The following is an 18604-nucleotide window of genomic DNA, read 5'->3' on the forward strand; positions in this document are numbered from 1 at the left end:
TTTCCTAGTGAAGAATTAGTTACATTTTCTCTGGGAAAATTCTTGAAGTGCTGCTATGGCAAACTGTATTGCAGTGGAAAGACAACAGTTTTGTAAGATTCCAAAGAGAAAACAATCAGTTCTGTCCATATTTATGTAGAATGTGTATATGTGCATGCATGCCTTCAAGTCACCTGTCAATTATGGTGTCCCCCCAAATTTTATAGGGTTTTCTAAGGCAAGGAATGCTCAGAGATGGTTTTTCCAGTTTCTCTGGAGTATAGCCTGCAGCACCTGACATTTGTTGGTGGTCTCCCATCCAATGCTAACCAGCACTGACCCTGTTTAGTTTCCAAGATCAGACAGATTCTGGTGCCTTTTGCATATTTAGGCCAGCTTTATGTAGCAGTAAATCACACCAAAGGACACGTCTTTCTGTAGAAAGCAACAATTATAGAAGCAAGCTAAGTTCTTTGGACAGCAAGTATCATGTAAGCTACTTGGAGCTGAATTTATGTGGCAGTTACTGCTCATGTGAAGAATTAAAGAATGGATCATAGGTATTGTTTCCATTCCATTCTCCAGCACTATGAAAGAAAAGCTACTTGGATGTTTGAGACATTGTTGTAAATACCTTGTTGAAACCACCTCCATGAAACTGATTTACTGTAATAGCGTAGCTTCATATGCTAGACTGAATGGATGATATAAGCTGATGTGGTGAGTTACATGTAATGAATCAACAAAGTTAATCTTCCGTTTAAATAATGGAGGAATGCAGGTAAAGATCCTTAGTTGTCCATCTTCGTCCTGGCGATACCTCATCTTCACCACTAGATGCCACAGCTCTTCATAGTTTCAGATTCTGTTGTAGGAGGCAGAATCTTCACCCTTGACATCCCCAGCACCTTCACAATGTGCTATCTCTGCCTTCTTGGCCTCTCGACCTTACATATAATTGATTGCTTTTTCCCAGGCTTGCTGTTCCTCTTCCCATTCTTATAGCTAATTGGGGCTGAGAGAAGGAGGAAGAGCCTATTCTTCACAAAGTCTCTGAATTTCAGTCAAGGACAGTAGCACATCTGGAGTGAGAGTGAAACGGGGAATGCCTAGTCCAGTCAGCCCCCAAGATCTCTGGGGCCAAGACTATCCAAATTCAGGATAGCCAACAGCCTTTCTATTAGAAAGAGTATAACCAACTAAGGTCCAAAACACTGCAGCAATAATCCAGTCTGAGACTGCCTTAACTGCTCTTGCTCAATGCTAGGGAATTCTGCGCACTGTAGTTTTGTGAGACGTTTAGCTTCTGTCAGAAAGCTCTGGTGCCACAAATAAACTACAATATCCAGGATTCCCTAGTACTGAGCCAGGGCTGTTAAAGCAGTCTCGAACTGGATTATTCCTGCAGTGTGTTTTGGACCAATGTTAACCTGAAATGTAAAGAATGGCGCTACCGCCCCCCAAAAAACAAAGTAGTTTTTAAAAACATGCCATCGAACAGTGCACAAATAATAATCTATAATGCCAATAGAAGACAATGAGTCTTCTTGTTCAAATCATGAGAACAATTAGATTTATCAGCTTTCCCCTCTTTTTGGTTTGATATACCAATGGCAACTTAAAACTGGATAATAAAGCATCAACGTTAAAAGATTTTTTGTGACGTGATCAAGAAATCAAAAGAAGAATTTGAAGGGCAGCTATGAAGGATCCTCACCTGTAAAGATATCTAATAGAACATGAACATCAGGATCATCCATACCATAGTATTTGTGATGTCTATGTCTGGATGTGAAAACTGGATAGTGAAAGAAGTTGACATGAAAAATAACTCATTTCAAATAATATACTGGGACAAGTTCTACAAATACCTTGGATTACAAAGGAAGGCAAAAAAATTTGAGGCCAAGCCAGAATGGCTAAACTGAGGCTATCTTACTCTGAACATGAGACAATATTAGTCTCTGGGAAAGGTTAAAGTACTAGGTGTAGTAGGAAAAGAAGACCATATTACAAATGGAACAGCTCAAGGTCTTTCATTTATAGCATTGCAATAAGTTGAAGGCTGATGGAACATAACAAGAAATACTGATGTCAATTGTTGAGTAGAAAATGGATTAGCACAGGGATGGAAATGATGCTGGACTGTAGCTCCCAGCATTCCTCTCTACTGGCTGCCAGCTAAGACAGCTAGGACTTTCAGTCCAACATCACGGGGCAGAGAGAAGGGGCAATTGCTAAAAATCATGCCTTCCTATTCTGCTGAGAGAAGTGTGCCAACAGAATATGCCTTCTAAGGCTTCTGTCACACTGCAGAAATAATGCAGTTTGACTGCTTTAACTGCCATGGCCCCATTCTATGGAATCCTGGGATTTGTAGTTTGTTGTGGCATCAGTTCTCTGACAGCGAAGGCTACATATCTCAAATGTGTAAGTCTCAGCATTCCATAACATTGAGCCATGGCAGTTAAAGCAGCGTCAAACTGCAGAATCAATTTATCTCAAATAATAAAATTAATGGTAAATCCTGTACTAGAAGCATATGTAGCTCTGTAGTTAGTCTCTAAAAATACAGTACATAATTCTTGCCTCTAACTTACACTGACAATCTCCTATGCAAATGAAAAAACAAGATGATTATTTCTCACAGATGAGTATTTACAAACAGGTACAGTTGATCCTCCATATCCACAGGTTCTTTACCCACAGATTCAACAATCCATGGCTTTAAAATATTTTTAAAAATGCATTCCAAAAAGCAAAGGTTGATTTTTATATAAGGGATACTATTTTACCATGCCATTATATTTAATGGGACCTGAGCATTCACAGATTGTATTATCTGCAGGGGTCCTGCAACCAACCCACAGCAGATACCAAGGGGCCCATTTTATTTCATCATCACATGATTAAAAGAAAATGGATTGCTTTTATTTTGCCCAGTTTTTCATATTTCTTTCCCTCTATATTTTCATGAGGCTGTGACTGGGAGAAGGCAGAGTAAAAGAGAAATGAGCAATGTTAGAAAAGAGAAAATGATATCCATTGTGTGGATTCATGTTGTTTACCAATGATTCTCAAACTTGGTCTTCTAGATATTTTGGACTTCAATACCCAGAAGTCCCAATCAACTTAGCCAGTGCGGAGGCATTATGGCAGTTATGATCATGAACACCTGGAGCACCAAAATCAGAAAATTACTGGTGTATGCCAGTAATGCAGTTGCCATATGGATGGTGATTATTATCTTCACAATATTGTTGAAATGTAACATCTATCAGCCCTAGCCAGCATAGTTAATGCTGAGACATCATGGGAGCTGCAAGATAAAAAATATCTGGAAGGCTACATTTCCTGATCATTGCTATATATTAATACTCCTCAAACTATATTGGATGCTACTGATTGGAAAGAGCTTACGTATGGGAATATTTTAAGATTATCTCTTGGAAGTTTTCTTTTCAAAGGCCTACGATAAGAATGAAACAAACGCTATAAACACAGTATTTATTTGGTTTAGGAATTATATGATGTACCAAAGGAAACATGATATAAATCAGCCCTTTTCTGTAATAGAAAAACAGTTTACAAGAGACTGATGGGACTTGTGAAAATACCTGGTTTATATATAGTGGATGATCCATTGCTACAGGGATGTAGTGTTTCATATTAGTGATCAATAAGCAAAGCTACTTCTCTATCTTAAGACTTCATTGGGAAACACTCATACCTCAGCATTACTGGATGCAAAGTTGCACAGTGTGTTCTTGAAATGAAAGCTTTAATATAATCATTCTTGCCAGTTAACCTTTCACACCACTAAGTGCCTTTTCTAAGTGTCTTTCTTAGTCACTTATTTCCATTAGCTTTCCCATAAGTCCATTAGGACTTGCACAATCCCATCTTAAAGCATAACTGCTGAAAAGGTAGAGACCTTAACAGTTCAGCACAAAAACAAGTGAAAAAGCTGAGTATTCCCTCAGGATAAGCATGGCATAACGGCAGCAAATCTGTCCTTGATCTCCCTTACTTTTGGAATTACTGGACCCCAACAGTTGAACTGAATCTCTGCCTTGTAGCAGAAGCTACAAATTTCTCCCAGACTGTGGAAGTAACTTGTTACAAATAGTTATTTGTAATTCCTTCATCTATATCTTAGGTACAACTATATCACATTATAATTGTTACCTAAAATATAACTTCTTTCTGCAGCTTTAGTAGTATTCAAAGAGAATGCTTTTAGTCTGTTTTAGCAATAAAAAGAGACAAAGGAACACAGTAGGTCCTTTGAGACTAACTGGGAAAAAGAAATTTCTAGCATAAGCTTTCATGGACTACAGTCCACTTCATCAGGTGCTGTATTCCTTTATGAATTTTAAGTTACTTTATCGTTATAATGGTTTAGTTCAATTCAATTATGGAAGACAACTATCAGACAGTTCAAATGTTGGATCATGTTGCATTCTCATGCTGTTTTGTGAGTAAAGTTCCAATCAAGAATAAAGGAGGAGAATGTGTGGGATCAGAGGCCAGTGGCTTGTAGTATTCAATTTTGTAAAAAGTGACTAAAGGTAACGAGTTTATTTAAAAAATGACAGGAGGAGGCTTTTGAAAAAGTAATTTTGCATGTTTCCATTGAGAAATGGAAAGTAAGAAGTTACTTTGCAATTATGTAACTGTGATCATACTAACTACTTTGGGATTGGTGACATAAATTAACTAATTAAATTTCAAAGTTAATTTTTAAAGCTGTGATTCCTCATGAAATGACACTGAAGTGCTCTTGTACAATAAAACATAAATAAACTAATATATTTGTATAATATTCTGTCTACCTACCACCTACCTACCTACCTAGGGTCTTTCCTAAGCCAAAGATGTTGCTGTGTGTGTGCGACCCAATGTCACTGAAGCTTTCCACCTGGGAAAACACCAAAGAAGTCACACGGAGCTTGGTGCAGGCTGGAGAACTCCTTCTCTCAGAGATCCAGTTGTAGACTGGTGCAGCCTTAGCTGGTAGATGAATGCAAACAGCACCAGAAAATTATTTTGTGCAGGTCAATAAATACCATCTGACCACTAGATGTCACTATATCACAAAAAGATAGCTTGGGAACTGACCGTTACTACAACAACCTAGTTCTAACACAGCATCTAAGCACTGCCATCAAGGTGACTTGGACTTATGGCAACTGTATGAATGAGAGACCTCCAACTCACTCCATCCTCAGTAGCGTGCTCAGGTCTTGCAGACTACCATGACTGAATCTGCAAGACCTGAACAGGGCTGCTGAGGACAGGGTGACTTGGAGGTTTCTCATTATTGGTGATGCTGTAAGTCAAAGTCTACTTGATGGCAGTTAACAACCACAAACCTGTCTTGTGGTCTTCCTCTTTTCCTACTGCCTTCTACCCTCCCAGGCATTATTGTCTTTTCTAGCAAGTCATATCTTCTCATGATATGAATCAAGTGCAACAGTCTCCATTTAGTCATTTTGGCTTCAGGCCTGATTTGTTCTAGGACCCATTTATTTGTCCTTTTAGTAGTCTGTGGTATCTGTAGAGCTCTTCTCCAGCACCACATTTCAAATGAGATTATTTTCTTCATATCTGTATTCTTCACTGCCCAGCTTTCAAAACCATACATAGAAATTGGAATTAAGATAAAATGGACAATACTAACTTTAGTCTTAAATTATGTATCTTTGCAGTTCAGAATTTTGTATAGTTCCTTCACAGCTGCCCTTCCAAATCCTGGTTATCTTCTCATTTCTTGACCTCAGTCTCCATTTGGATTAATGACTGAGCCAAGGTAGGGAAAATCTTGCACTATTTCAATGTATTCATTGTCTGTTTTAAAGTTATATAAATAATCTGTGGTCATTTTATTGTTTTGTTTTCTTAAGGTTCAGTTGTAAACCTGCCTTTGCACTTTCTTCCTTGACTTTCTTCAGTAATCCTTCAAGTCTTTGCTGTTTTCTGCTACTAGTATGGTGTCCTCTGCATATCTTAAATTTTGTTTTTCTGTATTCTGTCCTGACAGTGGCTTCTTGTCCTGAGTACAGTTTACACATTAGGACAATCAAATGTTAGGCATACCCATTTCTATAAGAGCATAGTTTTTCAAGATCTACACAATCAATGGCTTTGCTATAATCTATAAAGCACAAGCTGATTTTCTTTTGAAAGTCCTTTGTGTGCCTCTTCAGCCAATGTATGTTTGCAGTATGACCCCTAGTCCCTCTTTCTTTCCTGAACCCAGCTTGGACATCTGGCTTTTCTCACTCTATATATTGTAAAAGTTTTTGTTGTAGTATTTTGAGCATCACTCGGCTTGCATGAGAAATTAATGCAATGGTCCTGTGGCAAGGGGATCAGGCAACAATTTAAGATATGAATCCTTGTCTCACCCCCTTTCCATAGAATCATAGAATCATAGAGTTGGAAGAGACCACAAGGGCCATCCAGTCCAACCCCCTGCCATGGAGGAACTCTCAATCAAAGCATCCCCGACAGATGGCCATCCAGCCTCTGTTTAAAGACCTCTAAGGAAGGAGATGCCACTACACTCTGAGGGAGTTTGTTCCACTGTCGAACAGCCCATACTGTCAGGAAGTTCCTCCTAATGTTGAGGTGGAATCTCTTTTCCTGGAGCTTGCATCCATTGCTCCGGGTCCTAGTCTCTGGAGCAGCAGAAAACAAGTTAGCTCCCTCCTCAATATGACATCCCTTCAAGTATTTAAACAGGACTATCATATCACCTCTTAACCTTCTCTTCTCCAGGCTAAACATCCCCAGCTCCCTAAATCGTTCCTCATAGGGCATGGTTTCCAGACCTTTCACCATTTTGGTCGCCCTCCTTTGGACACGCTCCAGTTTCTCAGCATCCTTTTTAAACTGTGGTGCCCAGAACTGGACACGGTATTCCAGGTGGGGCCTGACCAAAGCAGAATAGAGTGGGACTATTACTTCCCTTGATCTAGACACTATATTTCCATTCCACCAAACAAGGCTGCATTATATCATTCCATCTGTTTAACCTGGTCCTGTTGCTACTCTAATCCCTGGTGTTCCCATTTTTGGGAACTTGAATATATGTAGAACATTGATAGTTTTTTGTGGTTTTTTTGGGCTATGTGGCCATGTTCTAGAAGAGTTTATTCCTGACATTTTGCCAGCACCTGTGGCTGGCATCTTCAGAGAATGTTGGCATAGAAGAGAGCTGGATATATATACATGTGACCCTGGGTAGGCAGGAATGATTTCCATGTTAATCTGTGTATTGTTATGTTGTTGATGTCAGGACCTCAGGGTGTTCACCTTTGTTCAGGGTGAACAAAGTTTGGCTACCAGTCCTGAAGAATAGAAAAATGAGGACTCAACAAATGCAAATGGGAAAGCCCCAGGATCAGGGGCTTTCCCAGCAGATAATGATCACCAATTAGCAGATACTAATCCTCCTTGGCATATCCCCCCACACTGAGGCCCTGGCATCAGCAACAAAACAATACACAGATTAACATGGAAATCACTCCTTCCTACCCAGGGTCACGTGTGTGTGTGTGTGTGTGTGTGTGTGTGTGTGTGTATCCAGCTCTCTCCTATGCCAACATTCTCTGAAGATGCCAGCCACAGATGCTGGCAAAACGTCAAGAATGAACTCTTCTAAAACATGGCCACATAGTCCGAAAAACCCACAAAAAACTATGGATACCGGCCATGAAAGCCTTCGACTTCACGTATGTTGTGCATTTCCAATCTGTGGAACATTGGTTTTTTTTCCATATTTGTTGACAATTTTTAGTTATTACTAGAGTAGATTCTGTCTCTGTAGCTTGAAGCAGCTCTATTGGTATGCCACAGCAATGGACTGGATGAGGGCCAATAAAGTGAGGCTCAGTCTAGACAACAGAAAGGAGCTGTTTTATTGGTTATTCTTCTGAACAGATTAGTCATGTTCAAAATGTTCTCAATGGGGTTTGCTGAGTCTAAAGGGGGCATGTACAGAATATTGGGATTCACCTGTCAGTTATGGAGTGCTGTACTAGTATTCCAGGAGACCAGCACTGAACTATCTACTCAGACATGGAAACCCATGCATGGTAACCTTGGACAAATAATATTCTCTCAGCCTTAGAGGAAGAAAGTAGCAAACTCTCTAAACTCTCTGAAATCATGCCATGAAAACCCTCTGATAACCAGAGTCAACTTGAAGGTACATAACAACAACATAAACAATTTATTTTGTTTATTTTACTGAAATATTAATATGATGGGCAGAGTTACCTACTGATCATGAACTTGATGGTATTCTAAGATCAGTATTCCAGGCCTCCCTCTATCTATTTAATGGCAGAGGTGGGCTTAAATTGAAGCTGCCACAGACTCCTCTATGGGAATGCTCTCCTCAGTGAGGCCCACCTAGCCATCCAAGGCTACTCTGACCCCAGGAGTTTAATGGGATGTGACTGACTGTATTAAAATATCTGTTTTAGGTCAACTAACAAGCACTTTAATTTCTTCTTTAGGTAGCTGTTTTATATCATATGTAGTTCTTGGTTTTAACTTTGATTTTATTTTAATAGTGAGATACCTTATGTATTTTTCCCCCCAGATACATGCATCAAAGTGGACATGATGACTGTCATGATCATGATGCATCTAGTTGTACTTAGATATACCCTATAAAATCAATGTGAAATCAAATGCCCATTGATTTCAACAGAAGTTAAAGACTAGGCCTTGTCTGCATGGGCCAAATAAAACAGCCTCCCTTATTCTCTCAGCAGGAAGTCTGGACAATGCAGGTCCGAATCCCTGAGTCTAAAGCACTCATTCACTACCAAAACCAAACCCCTCTTAAAATGGACTTTAAAAAACTCACTGAACCCACCATTCTGATGCCAGGTGACTATTTAAAATGCAGCCTGCTTTGTTACTCATGGAGGTCAGAATGAGGTGCCCAGACATATAGCCAATGCTGAGTACCTTATTCTGACCACAGAGCAAGCAACTCACCATTACAGCAGCCACGCCAAGCTGCACAGTGGGGCACATGTGCAAACACCTGGCCAGCATCACAACGGAGGGCCCCTGTTAAAGGAGGAGCTTGGGGCAGCTCCAGGGCCAGGAAAGTCTGGGCTGCCCCCAGAATATCCTGGTCCATGCAGACTCCACCTAAGCTTGAAATCCTATAGATGCTTTTCTGAGAGTAATTCCTATTATACCCAGTGTTTTACAAAGCAAAGATCAGACAGATCTCTTTCCCACATGCCTTACCTTCTGAATGAAAATAAAACAAAGCAGTAGAATTAAAATGGTAATTGGACTCAGTGAGCTTTCAGCCCTCCTAAAATGGGAAGCAGAGAAAATGAGCAATTGTTATTCTTTTATGGACTGAAGTATGCCCTGTGTAAATGGGGTCCCTTGAGGGTACCAGGCAGCAGAACTATAAATATTAAAAATGGGAACCAGCAACATTTATATATCACAGTCCATTACAAGTAAGGCGCTCCATTAAAGTCTGGTAAATGGAGTCCATTTTTGATGGATGCCAGGCAAGGTGGTATTCTTTCGTTCTCTTTTTTTGCCAAAGTAATTATCATCTTGACAAACTTTCTGCAGGACTATTTTCTCAATGAGCACATTTAATATAAAACATGAAACTTTTCTCCCTCCAATAAGAGCACATTCATATTTTTTAACACCCTCGTCTTGTCCAAAATGTACTTGGCTCAGCTCCTGGACAGGGAATACTTTTAAGGAGGAAATGTCGACCTGCAATTATAGTTGGCTAAAGTATACTGGACAATATGAACAGCTGTGGGATGCCTGTTCTTCTGCAGTAAGGAAAGTTGTTAAAGATCTGACATTAGTTTGATATTTTCAGAGTTTTTCTTTCTACAGTAAACCCAAATATTCTGTTAATGACTTTTCGTACAGTTATTTATTTTAAGAATAAGAGCGCAGCCAAACACAGCAGGTAGTTAATACTCCATCCAGATTGTTTTCCTACCGTGTTGAAGCAGAGAAGGGGTGACTGGGTACACATTTTTGGGATTCTGGGATTAACCCAGTGGTTAATCTCTGATTAACCTACTGTGAATGTTAGCTGCTACTTGGAATAAATTTATGTGATTAAAAAAGAAATCCCAAATACTTCAGTCTACCTTTTGAAAAAAATAACTCCTTTCATGTAACAAATGTGAAGATCCTACTAAAAATATTTACAGTTATACATTACAAGGTGTACCACAGAGGTGAGACACAGGAGCCTGGTTGTCCAAGAGCTTTTTTTCTTTAATTTTAAACCCACTTCAGCTTTGGAGCTGTAGAATCCAAACTAGCTCAGAGTCAAACTTCATTTCTAAGTAATTGCCTCAGAATGTGACCAGCAGTAGCAGATATTCACATAATACACAGAACGAGATTGCTGAAGATGTGATGTGTAAATTTGCTTTATATTGTAGCCTGGTTTGTTGCCCATTAAAATATGACTTGAAGCGTTTTCAGGTAATGTTTTTTATCATGGCAAGTTAACTGAATTTTACAGGCATCATCAGCTGTCATCATCCTCCGCCTGTAAAATCACCCTTATTCCCATTTTAGCATCTCTTTTTTACCTTGGAAAATTCATTAAGGAGAAAAGATGGAATAGCTGCAAAGTGCCTTCTAACTACTCCATCCAAAACCACCCTCAGAGTTCCAAATAAAAGTAGACCTGCTATACACAAATGAAGTATATGTAAGTATGCAACTAGATTAATAAACCAGCAAGTATTTCCGAACAGCAGCAGGGTAAGGGATTTGGCTAAGACATAGGTATTCCCTGCCCACCCCACCTTCCGTTTCATGGTCATACTTGGGTGTGACAGGACTGACAGAACATTGGGAACTGGCATCCTGTCAATGAGGCCACCGAGGGTTGGTTGTTGTAGTAATTATGTGCCTTCAAGTCAACTCTAACTTAAGGCAACTCTGCCCTAGGGTTTTCTTGGCAAGATTTGTTCAGAGGGTGTTTGCCAATCTCTTCCTCTGAGGCTGAGAGAGTGTGACTTGCCCAAGCTTACTTGCTAATTAGCTTACTTGCTGTTCACCGCTATGATCTTTGGAATAGCGGTATATAAATAAAACAAATTATTATTAATTATTATTATCCAGTGGCTCTAATGGCCGGGTGGGAAATTGAACTCTGGCCTTCCAGAATTTTAGTCCAACATTCAAACCATAACACCACACTGGCTCAATACAGAAAGTTACACCATTATATTAAACTTTTTTGGTCATGGTGGATAGAGATAGAGAAATCCAGGATCTCCATCCACTACAACTTCCTCTCCACTTACTTTTTTCCAGCTGGGAGTCCCTCTCCATAGCCACTTGGTGACCAAGGGATGATCTGGCCAGGCAGCCAGTTAGATTCATACTTTCAGCCATCTGCAGGAATAAAAGGAGAACTTCCTGGACCTGCCAGGAGGTTCAAGAAGGTGAGACCATCTTCCTGCAGCATGTGGGCAACTACAGTAATGGAGCCTGCTAGAGGAATGGAGCATATGCACACAGACACAGTCACACAGACAGACACAGAGAGACACACATTCACACACTTCTAAAACATCAGCTCTAACAAAATGAATACTTTTAAAAGTACTTGATCGTTATTGATTAATATTTGGTCAATTGATGAAATCTCCCCCCCCCCTTTTTTTTTTTTTAACTGATCAGAATGCCCAAATGAAAATGATCTGTTTCCTCCCTTCAGGTTCTTTGACAGATGTACAAAATGTAGAGCACTTAAGAACAACTAGTTTATGATGATGCATATTATCTTTCTCTTTTACACACACACACACACACACACACACACACACACAGATAAAATGCAACATACTCGAGGTTTAATCCAATTGGCCCTTTCCTCCAGCTGAGGTCTTTTAATTTAGATGATGCTCCTGCTTATGGAAGAGGAAAGTAAATTTTGCCAATTCTCCCTCCAGCCCCCTGAATCCCATGCCAAAAATCTTCTGCTGAGAAGTAAAGAGATCCTCCAGAACAGAATGAAAGGGGGTGCAAGGGGCTGCAAGGGAAGGATGAATTGACAAAAATTGTCTCCTTTCTCTTCCATTCACCGAAGAGACCACTGACTATTACACAAGTTAAATCAAACACAGACTGAATATTTCTGCGCCTTTCATCATGACTTCTTTTAATCTATTCCCTTACTCTCAAGTTTCATTAGAAGTCTACCAGAATAAAAAATTCATGAAAGCTCATGCTGAAATAAACCAGTTAGTCGCTTAGGTGCTGCTGGATTCTTTCATTCCCTCCATCCTATGCTGAAAGAGTCTAACATGGCTATCTCTTAGAAGCCATACACAATATTTGTACCTCATCCTCACAAGTTTTACAATATACTACTTGCCACATTACTCTCACCACTATGTGCGTGTCTAAAGTTATCTGATGATAGTGGCAAAAGAAATTGGCAGCAAGGAGAAGCACTATGGCTTCAAAGAATACATTATCTGGTATTCCATAATCCTTTCAAATATCAAATACCATCTGCCTACAGATTACAAAATCCCCAAAGTTAGCATTGCATTTAGCTTCCGTAGGGACAATTTTTCCACAGTCATCTCTTTGATATCCGATGAATGTCAAATGAGCACCATCAGAAACAATACTGCTGTTAACCCCGGAGGCAGTCTGAATATCTGTGCCTTTCATCATGGCTTCTTTTACATCTCTTCTCTTACACTCAAGTTTTATTAGACAATTACCAGTGTAGCCCGGACATTGTTTCGCTTGATCAAAAAGGCCAAATTTGCAACCTCAGGAGGGACAGTGATCCCTCCTTTTTCATTTTATAGGCATTTCCCATTTTCTTCCCATATGTTAAAATGTTAAGTCCACAGCGCATGTGCTCTGGGTGAGGTGGCAATGTCTGAGAATGACTTGAAACAGCTGGGCTGCCTCAAAGTAGTGTGGTATACCTGGTAAACATGGCAACAGTCCCTGACCATTTTAAATAGAGGGATAACAATGATACAACGATTAAGAAATGACTTTCTGAACAACATTCTATCTTCTATACTATAATAGTAGGTATTCTCATCACCACTAGCATAATGTAGTACTGTACTCACTGGTTATTATGTACCTAGCATCATTATTATTTCCCCTCTGTTACCATTCTTACACCATTGTCTTATTTGTTCTTTATGTATATTCCATTACATATTTGTTGGCAATTTCATGCAGTAGATCCCTTGTTCCATTGCTTTAAAAATTGTTTGGAGAAATACTTTTTGTAGAGACTTTTCCCCTGTCCTGCACAGCAAACACTTTTACAAATGTTCTTAGGGCTTATCATATTTCTTGTTCAGATTTACTTCATTCACAACGGATTAGATATTAATCACACTGGCATAGGATTGTGCTGTACCTCTATCAAAAGCACTGGGATCTTTCCAGCTTCATTTTAAAAAGAAGCAGAATGAAAACCATACAACTTTTATTTCCTCAGAAGAATGGGGTGGTGGTGGTGGTTAAAAATGTAATAAATAAATAATGCAGGTAGCTATTTTTTAAAATATTAAGGAGAGAAAACTATGAATGCTGTTCAGTTCCTCCCCAGATATCTGTGTCATTTTATCCTGTCTTCATTCTTTAATCCTTTATTTGTCTGTGGAATTCTATGCAAATGGAATAAGTCAAAACACTTCTTCCAGATTTGTCTAAAGAAGCACGATCTCATAATGTAGTTCCTTGCATTGTACTAGTTGTTGTCATCTCTGTGGCCACTTGTTCCTTCATAGATATGGCCTGTACTAGGGATAGTCCAAAGTTTTTTTAAAAATATAATAATACTGTGATTTGCTGACATGGACTTATAATTTTAAAGGCAAATTTCCTCCTCTTTTTTTTTTTAAAAAAAATCACAGTTATAGCGTGAAAGTTACATTGCACTGATGTGCTATCATTCTTAAAAAAACAAAAAGAGAAAGGGGAAAAAAGATTTTCTGTTGTTGTTTTGATATGTTTCAGAATTTAAAAGAAATGAGTATTTCATGCCTGCCAACAACATCCACTCCTTGATAGGATAGCCTGCTACTTGGTGACTGAAGATGGTACTGCAGGCTACATACAGATTTTGATTAACTAAAAATAATCCATTGAAAAAACAAAATGGCCCAGAGGAGCATATCCCTACAATCTCCTTAGAGTACATGCGAAGTTTCATAATCCTAGAGCAGCGGTTGAAAAGACACACCACTCCCCTATCTTTACCAAAACTGCCCTATTTCCAGAGCAGATGCAGCAGATTAGATATTCAATAAATCTACTGTAATTAAACACTACTTTATCACCACAGCAACAGCAAAAGATATTCTTTTACCTTAAAACACTTTTGTAAAGACCAGCTCTATCATTTGGCTTAAAGAAACTGTTTCTGTCAGCAGAACTATAAGGAAGGATGATCTCCCCTGCAGTTCCTTATACACCTGTGTGCAAATCTTTTCATCGGCACTTAGTCACATCTTGCTCTAAACCTTGTTATAAAAGCCACCTTGAGTCTGAAACTGGGAGAAAGGTGACAAATAAATAAAGTAAATAAATAAATATAAATCTCTTTCTCACCTCACTGATCTGGCCTGTCTCTCTGTTAATTTTCTGTAAACTGTTTTTGGTTCACTTTTAGTGGATTATATGACATTTTTCCTCAAGGCACAATACTGACACTCACTGTGTGAGCAAATGTTTTTACAAGTGGACTACATTTACCAGAGCGTTCCTCCACCCAGAGGATTTCATCAGCTACGTCCATGTGTATATTTATTATGCTAATAACCCGTTTCAGCTATATTTGAAATATATAATATTAGCTGTAGTTTTTCCGGCATAGGGCCCATAGGTATAGGCAAGCGTGTTCCTTAAATTATGAATTTTCTCTATGCTTAAAAGAAAATAATGAAATAGCTGTGCAGTGTCACTTTTAAAGCTGCCTTCTACTCAAAACAGCTGAAGTTAGATTGAAAGAGACATTACAGTCTCTCGTGTTGTTTTAATGTGAACAGAGTCAAAGGTAGAAACCTCTCATTATAACACAACCGTTTGAGAAAGTGTTGGGAAACCCTACTCTTCACATGAAGAAGGTGTTTCTCTTCACCCAGGTCAGAGAAATAATTTCCTACATAAAAAGCCAAGGAAATGATAAGTCCGGTATACCCACCTGATTTTCCTGGACGCTATCCGCCTTGAGTGAACAGGATAAATGGAACATCCTCCTGAATAATATACCTGCAACACTTTCCCCATTTTTGATCATCTGGATGCGGGCCCCAGCATATCTTTATCAAAGAAAATCCATACCCCTCATCTTGCTCTGAATCTAGTAGAGAGTCAATGCAATTGACAAGCTAGTTTAATACATTTTAAATGTGAGTGCATAATTAGTTTAACTTTTAAATTGTTTAATTGTTTTTAAATGTTCATATTTATACATTTTTATGCTTTTGTATTTCTTTTAAATTGTGTTGTTTTCAACTTGCCATTTGTCGCCTTGGAAGAAAGGGGGGATATTATTATTGTTAATAATAATTATTATTATCTACAACTGTATCTCTTTGAAAAAAATTCTTGCTAAAGAGGGTATGTGCAATTATAACAGGTTCTAACTTTCATGGTTTATTAGCTCACTTTGTCTTTTGACCTGCTTTATTAAACACAAAAAGGAGGTATTAAGTTGAACTGATATGAGGAAATGAGATGTTCTTGTTATGAGTATATGAAATGCAGAATTATTCTTCATCCTGCCCTTTCTGACACTAAAGGAAAGTCTGGGAGAGAGTGAGTGAAATTGACAAGCCAGTTTAATTGGGCATTTAGAAAACAGTTTTGACCCGTACAGTTATAGATTCCAAAATGCAGCCATTAAAAACTGTTGATCAATATCAATTTATGCTTTAAATATTGTCCTTGAAGAAAGACAAGGAGATACGTTAACATTTAGCACAGCACAATTATTCTCAGTTGGATCTGTTGGGTAAAGCTATGAGAAGGATCCCGAACTCACATATAATTGTGCATAGAAGCAGGCATTATTCTAAAGTGCAGCGGGACCATTTTGTGTAGTGTGATAATAAAATGTGCAGTAGGAAATAACTATTTGTGCAGTTGGTAATTTGGGCTTTAATCAGGAACAAGGTTATTTCTTCAAACAAACAAATGACAAAAAGATAAAGAAATAGAAAATTAAAATGCCTATTGTTACCTTTTAGTCTTAATATCGTATTACTGAGACTTGCCAGCCAAAATCATTGTCACATTGAACTCTTCAAATAAAAAACAGTGAACTCCACCCCAGATCTTCAGAAAGACCAAAGATTCTGGACCATTGCCCATCATTCTTTCAACTAGCTTTTAAAAAGGCAATAAGTAGGAGAGGGAAGTACATCTGCTGTCTAAACATATCCTTACATAACATGACACATACTTCGCACTTTTTCTAGTCAGTAGGAGACTCTTTGCAAAGGCAAAATTGCTTAACAAAAACACTGGGCTGTACTGTAGTTCAACTGTTGTCTCCAGCAGAATATACAATTCAATTTTTTTCTTCTCAGCCTTTTAGCAGGATATAGTCAGGTTAGTTCAGCATGCCATACCCTCCAAAATCTCACAGATGAAAACTGGGACAAGTGGGGCCAAGCAATATCAGAGTGTGGTCAAGGTGGCAAAAACTGCAAATGGGGAAGCGCGCACACACAAGCTAAGTGAGACTGCAGCAGTTTGGTTTTGCCTGAATCTGCAGGAAAGGGCAAGATTCTGCCTTCTTCTCTCTTCCCCACAAATTAATTGAGTGCAAACTTTGAACTGAATTTGCAGCAATTAAAGTAAGCAGAAGACAAAAGGGGGGGGGGGGGGGGGAAGGGAGAGAGAGAAACTGAGACATTTTAAAAGCAACTGAAAAAGTGGAATTAAACAGAACTGTCTCTGAGAAATCAGGACAGTTGCAATCTACAGTTGTAAAAACCCTATGATCGATATCAAGCCTCCACAGCATATACAGAGATAAAGTTAAATAACAAAACTGAACAGTCATCTTGCAAGGAACCTCTGTTTTGTGACAGCTTTAGAATTTATCCCTTTCATACCATACCAATTTCACATTAGAATGAGGGGGAGTAGGTGCTCAGGTCCTCAGTTTCTCGTCAAACATCGAAAAGGAAGATGACCCTTTGCTTTCATAGAACCATAGAATCATAGATGTTTATCACACTATGCTCTTAAAGAGGTACTATTCCAGTGTGACTCCTCTAGCAGCCTCCTGTTGCATGCTGGGATTGGCAGTTTTAAGGAGCTGAACTTCTCTGCCTGAGAATTCTAAATACCCCTCCTTAAAACTGCCAGTCCCAGCATGCAACAGGAGGCAGCTAGAGGAGTCACACTGGAATAGTACCTCTTTAAGAGCTCGTCTGATATTGGAAGAGACCACAAAGCCCTCCAGTCCAACCCCATTCTGCCATGCAGGAACTCTCAATCAAAGCGTCCCCGACAGATGGTCATCCAGCCTCTGCTTAAAGATTTCCAAGGAAGGAGACTCCACTACACTCCGAGGGAGTGTGTTCCACTGTCGAACAGCCCTTACTGTCAGGAAGTTTCTCCTAATGTTTAGGTGGAATCTCTTTTCCTGTAGCTTGCATCCATTGTTTCAGGTCCTGTTCTCTGGAGCAGCAGAAAACAAGCTTGCTCCCTCGTCAATATGACATCCCTTCAAATATTTAAACAGGGCTATCATATCACCTCTTAACCTTCTCTTCTCCAGGCCAAACATCCCCAGCTCCCTAAGGCATTCCTCATAGGGCTTTCATTTTCTTTGTCTTATGTTCTGGCCCTGCTTCCTGTGAATTTTTTATTTTCTTGATTAATTTTAATGTTCTTTCCCCGCCTTTTCAGTTTCCCTCATCCAATTTATTTTACATTTACAAAGATTAAAAAATGTAGGCAGTGCTCATGAGATTGTGCTTGCACCTGGACTGAATGGGAGGATACTTTTTTCCCCCACCACATGGCACCATATATTACTTTATGTTGCTGAACACCACACAGCAAGCCTATAGCCTCACACTCTGCAAGAAAGTCTTTTGCAGCTATTCTATAGATAGGGAAGACCATTGAAATCATCCCTCTGTACACACAATACAAACAGTTATGACGCCAATGAAACCCCTACAAATGTACGGCCAGAAAAAACCCTATTCCTCCCATTTCTGGGCTATAACACAGCTGTATCATATGTGGCCATGCAAAATAATGTACTGTTCCAGGCACACCTGGGAGAAGCATCGCCTCACTAGGCATCTCCTGGTCTCTTGTGCAATGGGGAGGAAAGCATAGAATTAAAATCATAGAAAAATCATAGGTTGAAAGAAATATAAGCTGTATTTCTGGTGAATAATTTTAAAGTATCTTGCTTGGCTTGTTTCCTTCTAGGCATTTTTGTATGTACTACAATATTTGATTCTAAATTAATTTTTATAGGGCACCATTATTGTCCCTTCTAATACATAAAATGGGTTATAGTTAGATACATATGAAAGAGGGCAACATAAGGACATGGTTCACA

The sequence above is a fragment of the Sceloporus undulatus genome, chromosome 3 (assembly GCF_019175285.1).
Source record: "Sceloporus undulatus isolate JIND9_A2432 ecotype Alabama chromosome 3, SceUnd_v1.1, whole genome shotgun sequence".
Classification (NCBI taxonomy): Eukaryota; Metazoa; Chordata; class Lepidosauria; order Squamata; family Phrynosomatidae; genus Sceloporus; species Sceloporus undulatus.